General features: G+C 38.5%; 1 long non-coding RNA gene across 1 annotated transcript; it reads right to left on the bottom strand.

Moving 5' to 3' along the window:
• Nucleotides 1-1,908: 1,908 nt before the first annotated feature.
• On the bottom strand, nucleotides 1,909-13,529 carry LOC311286525. Its single transcript, XR_014626579.1, has 3 exons — nucleotides 13,457-13,529; nucleotides 4,426-4,522; nucleotides 1,909-2,427 (listed from the first exon to the last, which is right to left on the bottom strand). It is a non-coding gene; the product is annotated as an uncharacterized lncRNA (long non-coding RNA).
• Nucleotides 13,530-24,002: the final 10,473 nt, after the last annotated feature.

Below are 24,002 nucleotides of genomic sequence, written 5' to 3'. Positions count from 1 at the left end.
AACAAAAGCTTATTTGATGTGGCAGTATATTCTACAGTAGCCTAAAAACTGTTTAATACGTTGCTTATACAAATATATTTTATTTCAACATATTTCAGTCGATTTTTACTCATCTCAGTAGGCTATAGCAAAGCAGTTTATTCTTTCACACACAGACACGCGATTCATATTTAGGCTAAACAGTCTTTACAAATATGTACCCTTCATTCATCTCACAGAAAGGCAAGTCATATTATAGAAATGCGATTCATCTTTTTGCGGTTTACATAGGCCTACACTAACGTTATTCCATAACGTTATTCCACATCAACACTTGAGAAAAGAAAACAGCCTACCTCACTCCTCAGCGGGATCTGCTCCTCATATCAGCACTGTTCTGAGGAAACTTTTCTCCATAAGGTAGGCTATATTATGCCTCACTCGCGGCGCTTTGTTTACAGCTGATGTGGGGGCGTTTCACAGACTGAAATGGTTCTCAGAATTTGCATTTGAATAGCACGTGCTCTCCGGGGAGTGGTCAAATTACTTTTGAATGGCTCGTAATGAGCTCGACTGGAGTCGCTCTCTTTTTATACAGATTACAGAAGCTGAGAATATTTGTTTTTTATATAAATTACTTCATTTAAAAGATGCGATCTCAAGCTTTATGCCCGTGGGTCTGTTTGCCTGTTTGACTGAATTTTCGCGGAGTTATAGATCATTTTCGAACGCGTTTCAAATGGGAGTTTACTGACAGAGAGAAGGCAGAAATCGCATCATGTTCATTTTTCTTTATTTGTCAAAAGGCAAAACACTTTATTTTTATTGTGAGTATACAGAAAAAAAATAGAAACTGAACAGGATCGATTGATGTATTACACGAAAATGAAAGATCAAAATGAACAGAGCATTAAGTGTTTATTTTTCATTGCTAAAAAAGAAAACGAGCAAAACGCGCCGGCGCGTTTTTGGTCCCCAGAGGGTTAATGTATCTAGTAAGGCAACAAGTGCTGGGCTGAAATATATGGTGCAGCAAGAAAACCGCCCTCTCTCCTACCTGACTACAGCGTGGTTCCTGGAGCAAGTGGATCATTGGTTTGATCTTATGTCATCTCGCCATCCAATTACAGCACTGAGCAGGGTCAAGATGGAGGAGTATGAAAAGGCCAACATCTTCCAACAGGATATCATCCATCTATTCCATGGGATGAAGATTGGTCATAAGTGAGTTTGGAAGCCTGTTAAAACAGGGGTGATAATGACAACAAAATCAGTTTTGGGCATACAGGAAGAGATGCTGACATGAGGACACAGGTTTGTGTTAACTTCAAGGTTCACACAAGACTGCCTTGAAAATCCATTCAGCTGTGTGAGGTCTAAAAATCCCATACCAACTCCAGTGGAATTCCATCATGCACTGAGAATTATATCTGTAGGGCAGTTCCTCACCACGTCTGGGAGCTACCAGGAAGACGACAGTAGCTTTTTGGCAGACTTCCTGGACACAGTGGAACAATATGTCACTCTATCAGTCAGAGTGGAACAGCTGATGGTGGAGAACAGAACTGCACCTGACCTCACAAAAACTGAGAAATGTATTCTCTTCCATCTTGCAGGCTACATTGTCCACAAATTAATCTTTTTTGCCAGCATCTGTGGAAAATGCAAAACTGCAACACAACACAATGACAATCCTGCTGGAGATAACAGCATCTTAGTGAACTTAAAAGAGTTCAAGGCAGGTGCTCTTTGTTGTCCCTCCCAAGAAGCCTATGACTTAACTCAACAAATTGAGAAACTATTTAGGACCAAGACTAGTTCCTACCTCATGGAGCTCCCCAACACAGTGGATGTCTTGGAAGTCGCCAGTCACTCTCCAGTAGGCTGTGGAGTACAAGAAAAAATCTCCAAAAGATTTATACGGCTGAGGTTGAGGATTGAGGCAAAAAAATCTTGGAAGCAAGAGCCAATCTATAAAGAGAGGAAAAGGACCAACAGTAGCCAAGCGCCAACTGTTTGGTGTTTTAAGCCCCCAACGTCGTCTTCAAGGCAGCGCTGCATGGAAGGCACTCCCCACCCCCTACAGTTTCAGCCAATCACAACACTGGTGCTCAAATAACTTCTTCCCTCCGAGCGATCTTGACTCCACTCAACTTGGTACGGTGAGGACACATATGCCGAACAGGAATTTGCCCTTGTCGTCTCAGGGTCACCAGCCGAAGAACCTGTTTGATGGTTTGACCGCTCACACCTCCACTGGATTACATTTTTCCTGGTCTTCATATAGCAGAATCTCCCTTTTCCATTCTCATGTAGGCCAACCAGGTGGTTCCTCATGAAAAGGTCATCTGGAATAGTCCCAACATTTTCTATTATGCACTGTATTCTCGGATCTCTTTCTTTCCTAAGACCATTCTCAATGGACTTTCTCCAATATGTCTCCATTCTCTAAAGAGGAGGAACATAGAACAGACGATTATACATAGTACACGTACGCATACCTCCATATCTTGTCAACTATTAGCAACCAGTATTGTAAAGCAACCTAGAAGTCAACTCCTCATCTAATTCGTCAGTCCCTTATAGGTATTCCCATGACCACACATGATGTAAAAATCACTGCACCATCAAGTATATTTGATATTTTTCTTGTGCTATCCTGATTATAAATTATCTACTTCGCAACACTGTGTGTGAGTAACTTGGAACTTGCCCAAAGTGCCATAGTTATCTGAAATTCAACAGGCTGCCTCAGAGGTAGCCAGCGTTGCAAAGCTAGGCGGAAGTCAGTCGGTCTTAACCTACTTATGTCAAGGTGTCTTACAGCTATCTAGCAACAACTGGATGTCTGTGAGTAACTCAGTGTGACAACATCCCCTCAACTGCCTTGAACTGCCAATTCAACAGGCTGCCTCAGAGTTAGCCAGGATTACAAAGCTGCTTGGAAGTTAGTCTGTCTTAACTACTTATGTCTGGGTACCTTCCAGTTATCTCACAACCAATGGCTACCTGGGAGGTACCAAGTAAAGGAGCTACCTACAGTACGTCTAGGGGCCTTCCATTTATCTATCAACAACAATGTCTGTTACCCAGTTACCCAGTGTGACAACATCACCCAAACTGCATTGAAAATATCTACAATTCAACAGGCTGCCTCTGAGGTAGCCAGTAATACAAAGTTAGCTGGAAGTCAATGTCTGCACCTACCTCTGTCTAGATGCCTTCCATTTATCTAATAACAAATGGCTGCCTCCAAGTTAGCCAGTGTTACGACATCACCTCAGCTGCCTTCCAGTTATCTACAATTTAACAGGCTGCTTTAGAGGTAGCCAGTATTACAAAGCTGCCTGGAAGTTAGTCTGTCTTAACCTACTTACGTCTAGGTGCCCTCCCAGTTATCTATCACCACTGGATACCTGTGAGTTACAGAGTGTGACAGCATCACCCAAGATGCCTTCCAATTATCTACAATTCAACAGGCTGCCTGCAAGTTAGCCAGTGTTACGATATCACCTCAGCTGCCTTCCAGTTATCTACAATTCTTAGAGGGAGCCAGTATTACAAAGCTGCCTGGAAGTTAGTCTGTCTTAACCTACTTAGTCTGTCTATAACCTACTCAAGGTGCCTCCCGGTTATCTAGCAACAACTGGATACCTGTGAGTCACCCAGTATGACAACATCACCCAAGCTGCATTGCAGGTATCTACAATTCGACAGGCTACTTCAGAGGCAGCCAGTCTTACAGAGCTAGTTGGAAGTTCCAGAGTTGGAAGTGGTCTGTCTTAACCTACAACAAGCAGCCTTCCAGTTATCTATAGTTCAACAGGTATTATAAAACAACCTTGAAGTCAGTCTCTCTTGTCTAGATGCCTCTCAGTTACCATGTCCAGATGTCTAGCAGATATCCTAAAGGATGCCGCTGCTTATCAGTTAGCTTGTAAACAATCTGAAAGACAACCACTCAACCATGCCTCATACCATGTGCACCTCACTTAACCCTCTGGGGTCTGAGGTGTTTTCTGGGCCCTGGAGGTGTTCTGACATGCTCTGACATTTGTGCTTATTTCTGTTACTTGTGACATTTTCATGGCTAAAGTCTGATTACACTGTATTCAGCACAAACTCTGCTACAATAATATATCAGCAGCATGTAGGTGTTGGTGTGGGGAGGTGTGATCACATCATTAATATGTATGGCTTTCACACCTGAGAAAGACAAAGACCCTCCCCTAATGCCCTATTAGGAGCTATCAGGCTCTGTCATTCTGAGCAACCTTGCACAAAGAATGAGGAGATTTAAAAAAGAATGGCTGTTTGATTGTTTGGATTTATTTACAACACAACATAATCCAAAGATACACAACAAATGACAAAAAAAGCAAACTATTGAAAACAATGATCCAAAGACAGAGACCTTTGTGCCATTCCTGAAAACATTGTACATACCTTTCATTTCCAAGGTGTTTGATTTTCACTTTACCATGTTCATATACAGAGACTCATGTGAATGTTGAAGTCAGCTGGACTCAGTGGCATCTGGGCCCTGAAAGAAAAAGAAAAAGTGAACATACTGATATCAAGAGAAACTCTAGGCCTGCACGATTTTGGGAATACATTTTAGATTTTTCTGGTTAAAATAGCTTTTTAAAATTCACAGAATACACACACACACACACACACACACACGTTTCCAACAATATATAATATAATGAACACCAGGTTTGTTGTGCCTTGATATTTTTCATATTTTTATATTTTTTATAGGCTATGCGCAGTGCTGCATAAAATAATAATAACAATAACCTATAGCAGCCTATAAATCTTCCAAAAGATTTCAGTAACAACTACGCTAGAGAAAAATATATTGATTATCATATGTTACTTCAAATGTTTCCATTCGTTATGATGATATGAAATGAGATAATAGTAAAAACATGAAGCCTAATGTTTGGTGCGTTTTGCTTTTCAAACGCGATCGCGCTCCAAAATATGATACATTCAAACGCACAGCATGCTCCAAAATATGATACATTCAAACGCAGAGCTCGCTCCAAAATATGATACATTCAAACGCACAGCATGCTCCAAAATATGAAACATCATGGTTTCCATATTATACATATCTACGTTTGAGCAGATATCCACAAACACAGTAACAGTAAACACGGGTCTAAATATTATAATATTCACTATATACGTATTTCATATTTAGTTTATAATGACTTCTTATATAAAACAGCAGTACAATACACATTTAGCACAATACTTTATTTCTGGCTTATTTGAAACATAACTTTTGTTTTCATTCTCACCATGGTCCCCTCAGCACTCCTGACCTGCATCATCACTGATGGTCCATCACAGAACAGTCTTGTGGCATCACTAATCCTCCACCTACCAGCACCCAGTGCATATACAGTATGTTACTGATATACACTAACAAGTTTAAGTATATAACGCATTAATAAAATACATGTTAAGTATGATTACTTCTATAATACAGTAGTATTCTGGTATTTAGTATGATTCCCCATTTAGCCAAGTATGCTTCCTTTTCAAAACTGCTCCCCTATTTTAAGAGGGTTTTTTTTTTTTTTAAGGTCCATCAACTTCCTTCTGACATAAATCCAAAAATCAGCTGAGCTGAAATATAGACAAGTAATAGTCAATTGAATCACAATGCCTAACAGCACTCCACCCAATTCACTCTAAATTTATATCAATAGGGTGCATTTTATTATTAAGGAATTTTATTCTTTAATACATGTAATAAGGAACAAGCTTGATATCCTCATTTTTACCACTTCCACCCACCACTGTCACACGTGGTCAAACGTTATATTTAACTAATATGTAGCTAACTGACCCCACCCAGCAAAAAATATGTTTAGACTCCTTTTCTCTAATTCCAAAAACGATGGATGAAACTAAATTAAGAGAACATATTTTACAATTAATGTTCGTTACTAACTTTATCCAGTAGCCAATCCTAGCCTAATCTGTTAGTTATCTGATAACATCCCTTAAATCTACTAATTTAATGAGTAATAATCTACTAGGAGGCTTTAAAGGAACACGCCGACTTTTTGGGACTTTAGCTTATTCACCGTATCCCCCAGAGTTAGATAAGTCCATACATACCCTTTTCATCTCTGTGCGTGTCGTAACTCTGTCTGACGCACCCACCGCTAGCATAGCTTAGCACAAAGACTGGAGGTAAATGGCTCCATCTAGCATACTGCTCCCAATAAGTGACAAAATAACACCAACATTTTCCTATTTACATGTTGTGATTTGTATAGTCACAGCGTGTACAAATAACAAGGTCACATGAGACACAGCCATCTTCTAACCGTATACTGTGAACTATATTCTCAGAAGGCGAAGTACTGCTACTTGGGCGGAGTGATTTGCCAGCAGCATCTGAGAAGCCCCGTGGTGAGGTGCAGAGAGTTCGCTCAGAGTTGGAGTAAATCACTCCGCAGAAGTAGCGGTTAGAAGATGTATACGGTTAGAAGATGGCTGTGTCTCATGTGACCTTGTTATTTGTACACGCTGTGACTATACAAATCACAACATGTAAATAGGAAAATGTTGACGTTACTTTGTCACTTATTGGGAGCAGTAGGAGCGTTCCATTTGAGTGAATGGAGTTATCGCAACTCTATCTCCATATGGATCTGCTCTGCGTGTCATGAGGCTTCCTACACCGTAAACTAAACACAGTAGCGAACAATGACGTTGATTTTACCATATCAATCTGAGCACGAGTCTGATGATGACACATTGGAAGAACTAGTTATTCAACCCGAACCTCACTGTAAAAAATGTACCGTAAAATTTACAGTAACTTACTGGCAACAATTAGCCAGTAAGTTACTGTGAATACTTTTTACAGTAAGGGTACTGTACTTCTATTTACAGTATTTTATGATTACACTGTCAAATCAAAAACAGTTAAATACTGTGATTTTAGTTGATTTTACGGTCTTACTGTAAACTTTACAATATTCTACTGTAAAAATCGTATACAGTAATGTTACTGTGAAATCTACAGTAGATAACTGTCATTATTTTTTGAGCCATTTTTTACAGTGCTCCATAGCAAGGATGACTTGAGCAGGACGTTTCTCAGTGATACGCTACTCAGTTTGAGGTACATTATGATATGTTGCAACTGTGATTCCTCACCATCAGCATTAACAAGTGCATGTCCATCAACAAACCGATTATTTTACTTGTACAAATTTTTTTACAGAGTATTTTTCTAATATATTGCGGTGAACACGTGGGAACTGTATCAATAACATTGTATGCAATGTATACATTAGCCGAGCTCTAGCGTGAATGACTGATGTAACAAACGTTGGTAAAAAAAATCTTGCTCCATGCTTAATCTTTCCTCAAAGTAGTGAGAACGACAGAAAATCTGCATTAATAGACAAAGTTTTAGGTAATAGTGGCCCACAGCTGTCCCTCAGTTCTCACCATCTCCAAAAAGCCAAGCCAAAGGAGTAACGTTTCTATATATACGGATATGACGGATAGATATGCTCGGCGAGTGACGTGTACGGATGGCAAAAACCATTTGGTCAGGTCTAAAATATAAACACTTATAATTGGCTTAACATAGTAAATCAGGGTAAGACAAAAACAAGTAACATAGTGGGCCTTAAAGGAAGGTTACATATTTCTTGTTTATATATTATTTTGAGCACTGCATTTCTCTGTATCTCAATTTTCTTTATTTTTATTTTCTTTCCTGTCAGTTCACGTTCTTCACTGGCACGAGTTGTGTTTGTTGAGATGTATGTAACTCCCAAGGGGCATATTGCCTCAAAGACCCTAAGCTTCTTAAGTTATTGTGATGTTAGGGTTTTGTTATTCTTTTTCTTCTTGTTTTGTTATTTTGTGACCTGCATCCAGAAAGACAAGGGTGCAGGTCATAACAAGATGTTCTCTGAAGTGGAGGTTTTATTTCAGCAAAACACATGGATGGTCAGCTAACATCACCAAACAGTCTCCTTGTGCATCAGCAAAGTTAAATCAGAATATGCATGGACTGTGGAGAGGAAAAATAAGGCACCACTCCACCTGGCAAAACCTGCACAATTTCTAGTCTATGTATCTAGAGCAGCACAGTGGATCCAGAACATAATGTTCAGCCTCCTCCCACATCACCATTGTGTGAAATGGCTTCTCTTCAGTAGACATTGATAAACTCATCACAAGCTAAACTAGAAGTGAAAAATAAACAAAATAAGGGTGGGCTTCTAACATGCGCAATCAAGAGTAATTAAGGTGGGTTATTTGCTTGAGCATTAATTAGCACTTTGATCATCTTGTTCTTGTTCAGGCTTAAAGACAGAAAAAATGGTTGTGCATTTTATTTTCAACAAGCATAGAAACACAAAGTGAACATTGATTTTAAATATCAATAACATAAAAAAAAGAGATCACAACTAATTTAGTGCCATATTCCCATCAATGACGATTGTTTGTTTTCATATGTGTGTTTGCATATTGGATTGTGTGTGGGTGCTGTGCAGAGAAATTGTTTATCTAATACATCTATTAAATGCAACAATTAAAATATGAGACAACATTATGAGAGAAAATCTACCCATCAAAAACCTCTTATTTTGAATGTAACTATCATTTCAGAATGGAACTCAGTTGATCTTACGACAGATGAATGACTGAACACCCAAAAACAAATTGCTGCACTGATAATAAGCCTTGTTATCTGACATTTTGTCTGTCAAACTTACTGACATTATTGTTATTATTCATGTTGCATTGTACAACACTTTTGCTGCTATTGAGTTGGGATAGTACTGGTAAGGTTAGGGATAGGTTTTTTGGTATGGGTGGGTTATGGTGTAAGGGAAGGGTCAACAGTGTAATTATAGATGAGATTGCAGAAATGAATTACAACTGTAATTGCATGCAGGTATTTAAAAACAAAAAGTGCAATTTACATACAATTAAATACATTTATGCACACAATAGCATTGTATCAAATGATAATTCATAGTTTTCACATGACATCAAGCTATAAGAACACCTACCTGGAGGGCAAAGCAAGGCTTTCCTCCGCTGCCCGCCAGCCATTTTAGCAAGTTTGTAGTAAGTACTAATGTAGTAAGACAGTAATATTAAAATAACAAATTCAGTATACACCTAATTGATGATGCACACTTTGTAAAGGCAAGCAGATGAACACAGAATATAAACATGAGGTTTCTCGTTAAGCGTTTTCTCCAGTATATGATGTCGACTGTTAGACTTCTTGACACTTTGGTAGATTTTACCCTACAATTCAACAATGTATTGTATTTTGTTGTTATATTTAGTGTTTCAACCTTAAAACCGGATTCAAAAGCTTGTGTGAGCTGACTTGCAACGCCATTTCTTTTGTCTGGCATTGACAGAGTACTGACCCTTGAAAAGTGGTGGGGGTGGTTAAGTGATCGCTGTCATAAGGTCAATACTTAAATGAAGATCAGGGTCAGGGTCATCTAAGAAAAATCAGCAGTTTAACTGAAAAATTGTCTCACCTTCAAGAATATAAAATAAACACAGCACACTTCTGACCGCATAGCATCAAGGAGCACTTAACTTGCCTGAATAATTCATTTTGAAACATGTACAAAGCCATTTTTGTGACTTCTTGTGTCATGTTGCAAGGGTTTGCAGAAGAAAATGGCCTGTATCAGCAGAAACCTTCTAGATCAGTGGCACCAAGATGGTTAAATTGCAGGGGCCTTTAACCTTCATTTCACACTGAAGTGTGAACCCAACCCAGCAAGTATAAATTAGTGTTTCTGTAAGCCTCTGTGAGGATTGACTTCTATCCATTTGTTGTTTTTTCCAACCTAGGGATGTACTTCAAGGATTTCTTTCTATAAATCTCCAGTGTTTTGTTGAATTGGAATGATCTAAAAGCCTTTTGAAAGTCAACACAAGCTTGTGTCCATTAGAAAACAGGATAGAAATCTCAATTTGAGGAGGTTTCTCACAAAAGTTCAGTTTAGACATACCTCAATATATCCCAGCCATCAGACAAACAAACTCCTGTTTCAATGTTTACTCAATACCTGAATTTAAAGTTAAGAGTTAAAGGAGGATGTTCTCAATGATCTCTAAATGATCTCATCCATCAGCTCCCCCGTAAGCTACTCCCTCTTACAGCATCTGTAGATTTCCATTCACTGACCCTGGATCTGTGATCAAAGCTTCTTATTCTATCTGTGATCTCTGCTGATGGAGGCTGCGTCTGTGTCCAGACCTCTAGAATTCTCCCTCCTTTCCTCTCTGTGTGTGATAGGGATCTTAAACACTTCACCAGTGTTCTGCTTTTATCTGGAAGGAGCGTTAATGTGCCTCATTACTTGCTTAGCCTGTTCCTCATGCACTGTGTAAGAGCGATAGATGGAAGGAGCAAAAGGAAGGGAGAAGGGGCAGAAAACGAAGGGGGAGAGAAACGCAGTGTGATTTAGAGTAAGAGAAGGCTCCTTTGGGGTTTGTTCGAGAAGCTGTGGATTGGCAAACTCAGCAAGGCGTGAAATATGCACGGTTTGTTCTTGCTGCTGTTGAGTTTTTAACACAAATTTAAAGATGTGTGTGCGTATACATATTAAAAAATATATATGTTATGTAACCTAAAAAAACATCTTTGAACTGGTTTTATTCCAGTCAAAAATATGATTTAATATCACTGACATATTAAATCCTCCAAAATGTTTTCAAAATACATTAAAAATGTATTTCATTTAAAATATATATTTTTAAATGATTCACTACTTAATATTTGAAAAATAGCAAGTCATGGTGCAATTACAAAAATCATGCGGTGCAACCAACCTGAAAAAAAAAAAAAACATAATTACAAACGAAATTATATCATAGAGAGGACTCCTGAATAGACTTGTGTGTCATGCTCAATAAGTCAATTAATCAAAGCTGTCATGTGGTACGACTTCCCAAAGACATAAACATATTATTTATTCAGTAATTCATGATATTCATAGTACTTTTTATCCTGAAAAATATATTTAAAAAAAAAATTTCTGAAAATAATAATTAAGATGTCTACACATGTATTCAGGGTCTAAGGAAAATATGTTTTTATTTATATATTTCTCTTAATTTTTATGTACTTGGTTACACTAAAAAATATTTTAGAGTACTTAAAACCAACAAACATGAATACAAAGACATTTTTATGAACTTGGCACTTGTGATTTAAAATATATTTATAAAAGGAACTCTTATGACACGTACGCATTTATGGAGGCAAACTCTGAGAATTATTCATGTTTTAGAAGTGCGTGATCAAAACTGTGGGGAAACGATCTGCCACAGTCGGCCCAGAGGAGTTCCAAACATCTCCTTCAGTGACTATATGCAAGAGGGAGAATTTTAGTGACTGCTAGACCATGGTTCATGCCATCAAGAGGGGCAGGAGAAAAGGGGAGGGGTTGAAGTTTCGACAGGTGTGAGAGCTTGTTTCACACTAGAGTGCACAGCAAATAAACATACTGAAATTGGTGTGTGTTCACGGAAGGCTGGTTCACAGCTGGTTACGAGAGAGAAATGCAGTGCGGTTTTCCTCTTTGACAGTATGAAATAAGAGATGGGAGTGTGGAATACAATATTTATCCGGAGAGACAGCTCCAGCATTTTTTCATAATCAGTCGTTTATGTTTGCGTATAGGTGCATGTAGATAGCAGTGCAAATGGAGATTCTTAAAACTTGCACAAACCACTTTGATCTGAGAATTTCAAGGCAAGCAACTGAAAATGAGAAAGTAAATAAGACATTATTCACAAATTTTAGAGCTGTTATTGTGCTCTTAAGCATTATTTAAAAAATACATTTTAAATATATTTAAAGAATATTGAATTTAGAAATGTTATCAAGTATTAATTCATAAAGATCATTATTTTACAGCCTGAACTTGTCATAAAGGGTCAAATTGTCTGATATTTTAAAAGATTTACTAACCTCTACACTGTCATTAAAGTCTGAAGGGATCAACTCTATGATATTATTTCTTGTACTTCTCCATGTTATGTGGAGTGTTACTTTTTTAATGAAAAAACAAAATTAATTTTAATACCAAAATTAACTGTCCAACTCTCTCTTTTTTGTGACCTCTTTTGCATACCTGTCAACCCTCCCGTTTTTCCCGGGATTCTCCCGTATTTTACATTGCTATCCCGCTATCATCCCGTTTAAATATTTTCCCGTATTTCTCCCGTATTTTTAATCTTTCTATAATTTTTTTTTTTTTTAAATCCCAATGGGCGCAAACCAGTTAAGCGAAAATCCCGCCCTGCAGCTAATTTCATTGGTTAAGGTTACAATGACGGGTAGGTTTAGGGATCAGTGTTTGGTGTAGGCAATCAGTACTGTGATTCACATGACCAATAAAATCTTTAGAATCGGCTGCAGGGCGGGATTTCCACTGAAGTGGTTAGGGGGAAAAAATCGCGCGAAGAAGAACAGCAGCATCCGAGGATGGACGAACATGAGAGAGATGGCATTAACACACGCAATTATGTCAAAATGTCCGTTTTGTCGAGTATCCTCATAAGAGCAGTCTGAGCTAGCAGTCTTAAATTAGTTTAAAAAAAAGTCGTAAATGAAAGCAAAGAGTTGTGAGAGAATGAGACGCGAGTGAGATCCGTCAGCGGCTGTTTTTAAAGAGACAGTAGCCAATAAAGCTTTCTGTCAGTAAAGTTAATCAAAGAACAAAGGTAACAGAGAAAAGCACTCACTGCTCTTGACTAAAGATCTTTTTTTACTTTAATAAGGATTAATCTATGTACAATTTAAATTGTATGCAGTGCAAACTGTTTGATAACTTCAATTTCTGTATATTTTTCCTACCTGTTAGACAAATATTTAAAATATACTGTTTTATGTTTTTCTACCTTAATTTGGAGATTAATTGTGAAATTATTACATTATAAAATGTTAAAAAGTAAGTTTTTTTTAATGGCAATTAATCGTGATTAATTAATGCAGTTAATTGTTGCAATTGATAAAAATAAATAAAGAAACATGATATAAATTAAAAAAAAACAAAATAAATAAAGAACCCCCCCCCCCCCGTTCAGATTTCCCGTATTTTGGTATCCAAATGTTGACAGGTATGCTCTTTTGTTGCCTCCATTTTTATTATTTGTATATTATTTGAAGAAATCAATAGAAATTATATAAATTAATAAATTAATGTCATGTCACTGACTCCTATACCAATCCTTGTTACAGACACAACTTTATAAAAGAGAACGCTGATGTTTATTTAAATGTTCATTTCAGTTGCAAAGGCTGTCAAAAAGATATTATACACTTTAGCAGTTACGCCCGCTGAGGGGACCCAGTCATGTCATTCTCAGCTCAGTTCAAGATTCTTTGATTTAGACAAATCGCAGAGGATCTGGGTTTTTTAAATTGTTCACTTACAAGGAAAGATGGTGTAGAACCACTGCTCCCCCACATGGCGATCGTTCGTAACTTCTCCCTCAAGTCAATGTTTACAGCCTTGAGAAAACGAGGAGTCTCTCTTGACGAATCTTGTCTCTCTTTTACACACTCACACACACACACACACACAATGTTAAAAGGGCCTCGTCACCAGCCTTTTTGTGTGCACAACAGAGGCCTTCCAGACAGGATGCTTTTGAAAAGCCAAATGTCAAACGCAGAAGTTTTGGACAGGTAGGAAGGTGATTGAGGTAAAGATCAGTCAGGTGTATACAGGGGCATTTACAGACTATAAAGAAGACTGAAAATGACACAAAATGACATGCCTGCAGGGACACGTAGCATGAATCTCAATTACTGCCAGTTTATTATCTTTGCTCATGTGTGGGGCCGTTTGTACACCTTGGTATATTTGGACAGAGATTGTTGCTGTAGGTGACAATTAGCCTTTCATGCTTATGAGAGTGATAATCTCCTTTTACCCTTGTCGTGACTATAATGACAAGTCCAACGCAGATCAAATACAAAGAGAATCATCAAAATATGTTCAGGACACCAAGTTGAAAACCTCATTAGCATAGTTCTTAGATGTGACCTTCAACATGATATGGGGTATAAAGCCTCTCGGTGTATATGTGGTGTGCGTGTGCACCTGCCTTTTTATAGCAAGATTCAATAAAAGCTGCCCTCAGTTGGATTTATCTTACGAGCCCTATGATAACAATCAGGCTGGTGTACAAAAGCATCGAGGGTGCTGCTCTTTGAGCTGCAGATGCACAGAATCAGTTTGATAAATGTCCTGAGCCCTGCTAAAAAGAAAGTGGTGTTCAATGGCTGTCAAATCTATCATTGTGTGTTTAGAGTTCAAATGAGAGTGTGATATTGTTTGTGTGAAGACTGAAGTAGCACATATACACTCACTGTCCTGAGCAGTTTTCCAATGAGAAAAGAAGGGATATGTCATCTGCCAAAGCCATGAGAGCTGATTACTGTACTTGTTACCAGGGCAACTTGAACAAAAATAAAACGCATATCGTGTACGTTCTGTTCATTGTGAACAGAGATCCAAATGTCCCTCTTGACATAAATTTAAAAAATAATCTGTACTTCTGTTTTTACAAATCGGTTCGTGGTTTGCTCTCATATTATGTGTACTTTGTTTTTTGCATTACAGAGACTAATTAAGATTTTTAAAGGCATAATACACAACATAATGACCTGTATATTTCTTTCTGCTGTGAAACACAAAATAAGATTTTTGAAGAATGCTTAAATAGTTTTTTGTCCAAAAACAAACATTTGGGTGAATATAGCAGTGTTATTTTAGTAGTATAATAGTATAGTATAAAATATTTAAATGAGCTTTTATTTATATTTTCAGGTTTCATTCGAATTTCCGTTAATTTATGTTTATTTTAGTTTCAAATTTAGTCATTTTAGAACTTCAACTTATTTATTCAGTTAGATGACAATGCAACATGTCTACGTTTCATTTAAGTTTTGAATCTAATATTTATGTTTCACCTTTATTTCAATTACCAAAAAAATATACTTTTAATAGTTTTAGTTAACAATAACAGTACTTTAAAATAATGACATGATTTTGATTGCAAATTTTCCTTTGTGAGAGATAGTATGCGGCAACATTTCTACTGATGTTTAAGTAGGGGTTGCATGCTGTATAGTCCACGCAATTTATTTAACCTCATAAATATTGTCTTCTGCAGATTTTATTATCAAAGATACAATTCAGAGTTTGTCTGCAGAGCAACTCCAGAGTCAGAGTCATACATTTCATACAGTATGCCACTATTGTATATCCCAACCTATATTAAATGGAACAAGATACCTCATTCATCACGTTTTCTCATATGATGGTAGCACAAAGAGGCATCAGTTCATTACATGTCAGCACAAGATCATCACATATCTTTCCTTTATGACAATTCATATGCGAGGACATTCCACTCTTTTACAGGCCTCTATACACATTTTTTGATACTGTACAAACAGTAGGCTATATTCTATCCCCAAACCCGAACCCTACCCTTAAACCTACCTATAGTATGAACTGTGATTTATGAAATATGAAACAAGATAAAAATAAGTTTACTTAGGTTTAAGAATGGCCCTAGGTTAACAATTTTAAGTGTAAAAAGCCAAGTTTTGAGTCAAGTTTGAGGGCAATGTCCCCCAAGCATAAAGGTCACAAGAAAGACATTTTGTCTAAAATAGATCATTTCACAAAATCCATCTCAAGAGGCTCCAAATCTGGGGTGTGAATTGTGATAGCCACCTCTATGGATACCTTAGAGGACATTGATTTGAGTGACAGTTACTCTTCCTGTTCTCTAAATGAAACATTAGGATGCTCCACTGTGCTCTCTCTCTCTCTCTCTCTGAAAGACTATGTATAGGCTTGAAGTGATATGCTACACTGAAAATCTAGACAGAGAAAAATTATTGTACTATTTTTAAAGATTTAAATTAAAGACATAACAAATGGCTTGACATGTTCATATAATGCATACAGAGAGTATAGAATACATAATTGCCGTCTGCAACAGAGGGGCTTAAGCAGAGACACAACTTAAGGCTCAAATGGCATTAACTGTTCCAGGAAAAGCAGATATATGTGACATCATGCGCATATCCCTTCATGTTCAAATCCCTTCATGTTATTTATTTAACATGCAGTTCAGGCCAATGGTGATGACAAAATGATGCACTAATTCTATAATAATTTGACAAATTACTCTATTATGCTTATACTGAGGTCACAACGGGAATTTAAAGATGGGGAGGCTTTTAAGTTTCATTTTGTGTTAAAGTTTGATATGATTTATGAAGTTTTACTTTAATTTTAAGCTTACATTAGGGTGAGTGTTTGGGGATATATTTGTTGGACCCAGTTTTTCAGTGAATATTGGATGTAACTGAATAATATTTGTATAAAAAAAGAATAAATAAAACACTCCATTTATGGCTTTGGGTTGGTGTGCTTTTAAAGCAGATATGTTGAATTCTTTCCATTCAAAGATCAATGAATGTATCAAACTTGCTATGTGAAAGAGCCTTGGGCATTACATGATGTTGCCAGCTTTTAGTCAAATTCAGTATCATTGTTTGCATGTCTTTAGTTCTAAAAGCTGCATACAGTGATTTTTTAAATGCTTATACTGAAAAATGTCAACCCTTATTTATTTTTTTAGAACTTTTCATTTTATCTTTTTGTTTCATGTAATTTATTGAAGCAAAAGGTAACATTGGCCACGTACATACGTTGTCAGTGAATTATCAGACTCAAAGGCAGATAGGCAATGAAAACTGCATTAGGATATGAGCACACAGGCAAGTAAACAGAAATATAGCTGGTTGGGGAGAATGACTATATAATTTTGTAAAAATTTTATCAGGGTTCTCAAGTTTTATCAAAAGCTTGGAGTGAGATCATATGCGGTTAGGGGAGGAGCCCTAATGGAGCCCCGCCCCCCAATTTTACCCATTGTTCATAATTAACCAGCACAAATTGAAATTATAATAATTGGTAAATCTGATAAATGACAGAGCAATTCATCACATCAAATATACTCTTTACTGTTATATTTCAAAATTACAAATATACAAAAATTACAAAAATATAACAAATTGCTCCAAACAGTTTGGAAAAACAAATATTTTTGCATTTTGAATGTGTCTAGGCGAAATGGTATAATGATTTATTGTGTGGTGGGACATTGTGAACAAATTACATATTAGAGTATTAAGGTGTGTGTGTGTGTGTGTGTGTGTGTGTGTGTGTGTGTGTGTGTGTGCGTGTGTGTGTGTGTGTGTACAAGAGTACACACTCCAGCTTAAGAAATGTGTTTTGTATTGAAGAAAATACATCTTCATTGAATACCTTCCCATACCCACTAACATTTCCCTTAGTTTCAGATAACGTAAGCTAGCCAAACTGAGCCAAAGCTTCTGGCCTGGTTGCAAAGTAGTTGTAGAGTTTTTGACTGCATCAATAATAATGTATACGATGGGCTATATTAAATGTTCTAGCCTAAAAATGTTAGACGCTCTTTCTTCCAACTCACCTTCTCCATCATGACGTGTGTTCGCGCGATGTTGTTGGTTACCTAGTAACGAACGTACAGTGGCCGAGAATGTTCCGTCAACTTCCGTGTGTTCGCGCATCTATGTTGCCTAGTAATGAACGCAATCTGACCGAGATACGTGCTGGCGGCAGGAAACTTCACTTTGTGTGCCTGCGCCTCGTATATAACGTTATATATAAAGCTTGCAGGACAATTTGGTTGGCATTGCCTTTTCAGCGTGAGAAATACACGGTGTGGCGTGTGAGCGTGTGAACTGGTTGAATTGCGTGTGTCTCACGGCCAATGCGTGAGACTTGAGAACCCTGATTTTATTTACATGAAATCATCAAATTACGTCTATATATCAACTGCATGCAACAACAAACTAAAACAAAATATTACAACTCACCTTAACAATCAGTGGGATCACTGGGCTTGTTTCCCTGCAATAATATGGTCCCAACGAGGAGGGATGGGTGACAGTGAGACAAAAAAGTGTGTTGCAAATCCAGTCTGCTCCGTAACTTTGTTTTAGTGGTTGCCAATGCAGCCGTCGCAGCTATCTTTGAATATGTTGTGTTTTAATCCAGAAGCCTGCAAGGAAGGATGTCTGAAACATACTTTTCAGCCCGCCGTCATTTGCGATCTCAATGAGTTGATGTTCTTCATGCACTGACATGGATGATTTCTCGGGCACATTTGCAAATGGGTCATGGACCCATTCCTTTGCTATTCTTCGATCACTTGCATTTGGGAAGTAACACTCAAACTCTATTGACAGCAAAGCTACTGTATGTGATCGCAGACCAGCTGGAAGGGAGAAGGCTCAGGTTCTTTCTTTCCCAAATGATCAGATAATGTTGGAAACATGTCATAATGTGCCCTTTAGCACTCACTGTCCTCACAGTTGTAATTTTGCTTTGAATGCAGACACTTTGTCTGCCAACTTAAAAACAGTTGTCCTTCACCCCTGCATTGACAAATTACGATCATTCAGCAGGTTGAATATGTCACACAGTTGCACAAGTTTACCAATCCATTCATCATCACTGAAGTGTGCTGCCAGGGTTGACTTTTTCTGAAAATAATCTCAGTATTGGCTCTCTTAACTCGTAAACTCTTGCTAAGGATCTCCCCTTAAAAGCCCCCTGACTTCGGTGTGTAACAAAATGAGTTTGTGTTCTGCTTCCATTTTTTCCGGAAAGCTGTTTGAAAAGACGGGAGTTGAAGGTATTTGCTTTGATGTGGTTAATTATTTTAACGTCATTCAGCACGAAAGTGTGAAGTTCTGGTGATAAAAAACGGCTGGCCAGCATTTCCCGGTGTATGACACAGTGTGTAGATTCACATTCGGGCGCAATGTCTTTGATGCAGGTAGTGAGTCCGGACAGCCGTCTGGTCATAGAAGCAGCCCCATCTGTGTATTATTCCAACACAAAATGACCAGTTAAGTTTGCCCGAAATGTAGTCATTCAAAGACTTGAAGATTTCTGCCCCTGTTGTGTTAGTTGGCAGTGAGTGCGCACACAATGTATCCTCATGCACGGCGACTAATTAACCCTTTCTAACAATTGCTCTTCAATGTCCTCTGCAGTGTCATCAATTCTCTGTGTTACAGTGGTAGCTGAAAGAGGAATCTGGCCGATCTTAGCTGCAGCTTTGTCGAACGTTTCACGGAAAATGTCTTTGGCAACTGGTAAAATCAATTCTTCCCCAATGATGAAGGGCTTCTTTGCTTTAGCAATACGGTCAGTGCAGCTTTCAAAAGTTGCTGTTCCCTTTGTTCCATTCAAAATAATCGAAACGGTTTGTCTCTCAATGCTGGGTGCTTAGTTTCAAGATGCCAAAGCAATTTTGTGGCCTTTATCGACTCATTAGCCAATTTATCTCCACATATTTTACACATGGGATTTGGACCATGTGAATTGCCAGTAGAGACAAAACCGTATTTTAGATATGAATCAACATATTTTTGGTTAAAGGCGGCTTTCCTTTTCCCCTTTTTCTCATCAGCAGGTGTTTCTGCATTGTTGTTTTTGTTGGGTCTTTTCGTACCTCCTCCACTTAGGAAACTTTCAAGCAATGTTTGTTTCGCACTAATGTTAATATTAGCTGAACCTGAAAGTGTGGAATTTCAGAATGTTTTCTGAAATCGTGCCTCTGTAAATTTGGATAGTGGCTCTTAAAGGGATACTTCAGGATTCCACCTGATGTATCAGTAGAAAACCCGTAGTGTTTTCGAATTACCGTGCTTTCCTCCCTCATGTCCCCCTAAGACGAGAGATTTATGTATTTTTTGTCTGGAAAAAATCCTCCGATGATGCAAAAATCATCATTTTGCGTCATCGGAGGATTTTTTGGCCAGAGGCTAAAGACTACAGCCAGTAGTGGGGGCTGTTCTGCATGATCTCACTCACATAATGTACACATAGTGTCAGCCGTCTTTCTTTGGAAGCTAAGCTAGCAGGCTCTTGTTCTGTGGAGAAAGCTGAGTAGTAGGAGAAAGCTGAGTAGTAGGGGTTACCATCCTCTTTTTCCCGGACATGTCCGGCCGTTGAGATCGTCCACAATGTCCGGGATTCAGCTTTTGCTTTCTGCAGTCGCCATTCATTGTTTACATGCACACCTTTTGTTTCAATCTAACTGAATTCATTCCGATTGGTGAACCTGAATGTAAAGTTTACATGAACGCTAAACAAGTGATCGGTTGATGTGCTTTTTAACATTGCTAAAAAAATTCCCGCTCCTCCGTCGCTCATCAGTAATCACGTCACCGGCCTCGCGCCATTCTCCCGCGGCCCTCAGCCTCGTCCTGCTCACCACAGTAAACATAATGAAGGCGACTGTAGAACGCAAAAGCCGAATCTCAGACATTTTGGGTGATCTCGAAATCCCGGGCAGACTCGTCATGGAGACTCACTAGTAGCCTAGTCTTGTTGTTTAACTGCGCGCTCTTACCGGTAGGCGTGGCTTGGTAGTGGCCTCGTTGAGCAGCGAAGCAAGTGCATTCTGGGAGTTGTTGTCTTTCATTGTCCCAAACTGTCTTGTAATTGCAAATGTTGTAACATGTAGGCCGGCCTATACATTTTAATTGCACTAACACGCAAAATGTGTAACACTGTGATTTAAAGTGCAACCAGCAGTAATATAAGAGATGAACTGTTACTATCCCATATTTTAAATGTTCAAATTCAGTGTTATATTTTATCAGTGACAGTGTAATAGTATTGTGCTCTGTGTAACAAGTCAAAAGGGGAATTATCCACAGGAGAGTAAAACCAAATAACCCTGTTCCCAAACTCTATTGGCTGAGTGATTTTCCTCTGACCTCAACTCAGATGTTTCCATATAATGATTCAGTTGCTTAATCCCTAATCCAAATCTTCTAAAATCCATCAAACATGCAAGTTGTTCTGTGTCTAACCCACTGGAAATAATCCTGTAAGTAAACAATATGGAAAGCTAAAGCTCTCTGGAAAATGAACAGTGGGATTCGACAGATACACAGAGAAAATTTTGGTAAGACTCATTAGATAAACAGAGGCTCGTCAAAAGGGGTGAGAGGGATAAATGGGTAATTCACACTGAAAGAGCAAAGAATAAACTCACTGGCAGCATACAGATATTTAAAGATATAAATATGTTTAAGCTTGATGAAACCTGGATCAGACAATGTCTCTCTGTATGACATGAGTCTCTGCATAGCACCAGCAAGTGAAACATCAAAACCAAGGAAGGTTTTATTCAGTTCCAAATATGGCTGAAATGGATTTGGCTAGTGTAGCTCATTAGAGCCAGAACAAGGTGTGATGACACAGACCTCCAAAGGTGGAGAGCTGCAATCGCTTAGGAATATTAACATTTTGGATCTTTGAGGCCTTCCCCATGGTTTTTTTTTTTTTACTGGTGCAATGGGTTTGTGTTAAATTTGTCAATATCATGAAAGTCAATATAGTCAGTATACCAAATCAGTCTGTCTTAGTATGAATTAAATGCTATTTGGAGCTTGAAAGTTTTGGACCACACTGAATGTCATATTGTGGACAAAAGGCAACTTAAAAATTCTTCAAAATAATATAATGTTTATGTGTGTTCCGCAGAAGAATAAAAAGCCATATAAGTTTAGAACGAAGCAAAATGTTACACTCTGCCTTGGTTTTAACTTAAATTTAATAAACAAAATTCCCTGTGTCTCAAAGCTATATCTTAAGGAAACAGGTTTATTTGCCTTCTTAAACTGAGACATTACTTTTTTTTCTTTTTTTTGATGCTATTTACACTAGGCCTATTAAGCTTATAGTGCAAATAGTGGCAGATATTTGCACCTCAGTGTATTACAGTGTGTTTATTGTAAGTAAAACCAACCATATAAATATGATTCAGCATATAATTGCATTAATACCTAAGGGAGGAATTCCACCCCATTTTCCAAAATGAAATTCAGGCCCTGTGATTTAGATCGGTGGCTGATCGATTGGTGTGCCTCTAATAGGCATTCAACTGAAAGACTGCATTACTGTCGGTCACAGAAGCCCTACGGATTGCAAAAGCTGCTTCCAAATCTTCACTCCTCATTCTCCTGGATCTGTCTGCTGCCTTCGACACTGTGAACCATCAGATCCTTATGTCCAGCCTCTCATCACTGGGCATCACAGGAACTTCACTCGACTGGTTTGAATCCTATCTCACAGGTAGGTCCTTCAAAGTCGCATGGAGAGGCGAGGTATCCAGAGCACATCAACTGACCACAGGGGTTCCCCAGGGTTCAGTTCTTGGTCCCCTCCTCTTCTCCATCTACACTACATCACTGGGACACATCATACAGGCACACGGTTTTTCCTACCACTGCTATGCTGATGACACACAACTCTTCCTCTCATTTCAACCAGATGATCCCACAGTAGCTGCACGGGTCTCGAGCTGTCTGGCTGACATCTCCACATGGATGAAGGAACATCACCTGCAGCTCAACCTGGCAAAGACTGAGCTGCTCGTCCTCCCTGCCAATCCATCTCTACAGCACGACTTCACCATCCAGCTTGATTCATCATCAATCACCCCATCAAGGTCGGTCAGAAATCTGGGAGTAACGTTTGATGACCAGCTGACCTTCGCAGATCACATTTCAAAGACAGCTCGATCATGCAGGTTTGCGCTGCACAACATCAGGAAGATCAGGCCTTTCCTAACTGAGTACGCAACACAACTCCTCGTCCAGGCCCTGGTCATTTCTAGGCTTGACTACTGCAATGCTCTTCTGGCCGGACTTCCAGCATGTGCAACCAAACCTCTTCAGATGATCCAGAATGCTGCAGCTCGTCTTGTCTTCAACGAGCCCAAGAGGGCCCACGTCACTCCTCTGTTAATCTCTCTGCACTGGCTACCTCTCGCTGCTCGCATCAAGTTCAAGGCATTGACGCTTGCTTACAGATCTATCACAGGCTCAGCTCCCTCCTACTTTCACTCACTCCTACGAGCCTACATCCCTACCAGACGCCTACGATCAATCAACGAGCGACGTCTCGTGGTTCCATCACAGAAAGCCACAAAATCACTTTCCAGAACATTCTCATTCACAGTTCCATGCTGGTGGAACACTCTCCCCACCCTCATCCGGAATGCAGAATCCCTGACAACATTCAAAAAACAGCTGAAAACCCATCTCTTCCGTGAGCACCTAACTTCATAAAAAATAAAAAAAAACGTTCCCCTTTAAAACCTCACTTATCATGCTTATGCTACTCTGAATAATGCCTGAACTTCGTATTTTGAGCACTTCTTGCATTGTTGTTGTTTTTTGCCTCTTCATGATGACTCGCTTAATTTAGTCCTGATTTGTAAGTCGCTTTGGATAAAAGCGTCTGCTAAATGACTAAATGTAAATGTAATAGGTGTAATATTTAATCTCTACTTTCGAGCACTCCGTCGTGTGCATGGGACACTGCAAATATTCATCACATAGTACATACTCATAGAAATCATGTGTCCTCCTTCAGTCGCTTTTTTAGCTAATTGCTTAAATAACTTAGCAACACAAACCATGTCATGTGTAAATACATTTATTTGACTTGACTCGAATGGACCATTCCAAAATTTTCTTAAGTTGGTTACAATTTAATATAAGTAGTACACTAGTACTTAGTTTTTACATTAGAGTCTGTGTCCTAAAATCCCACAATTCATTGCATTGATGTCACATTTCCATTCGCTATATTCAGCGTTTATGATTATATTTAACACTTTATTTCCACTTTTTGAATATTTTCTTATTTTTTTATTTTAAATAAATGCATCTCCAAGGTGATACGAGATGAGAATGCTGAATGTACATCAACCACAGAGGTACGGCAGGTCTCTGAAAATTCTCTGAGATCTCTGTGTGTCCCAGAAGATAAAGTGAGGAAAGGCCATTAAGGTGAGGAAAATTGGATATCTCCTAG

Source organism: Rutilus rutilus (genome assembly GCF_951802725.1).
Source record: "Rutilus rutilus genome assembly, chromosome: 2".
Taxonomy (NCBI): Eukaryota; Metazoa; Chordata; class Actinopteri; order Cypriniformes; family Leuciscidae; genus Rutilus; species Rutilus rutilus.
This window is presented reverse-complemented; position numbering and strand designations above follow the sequence as displayed.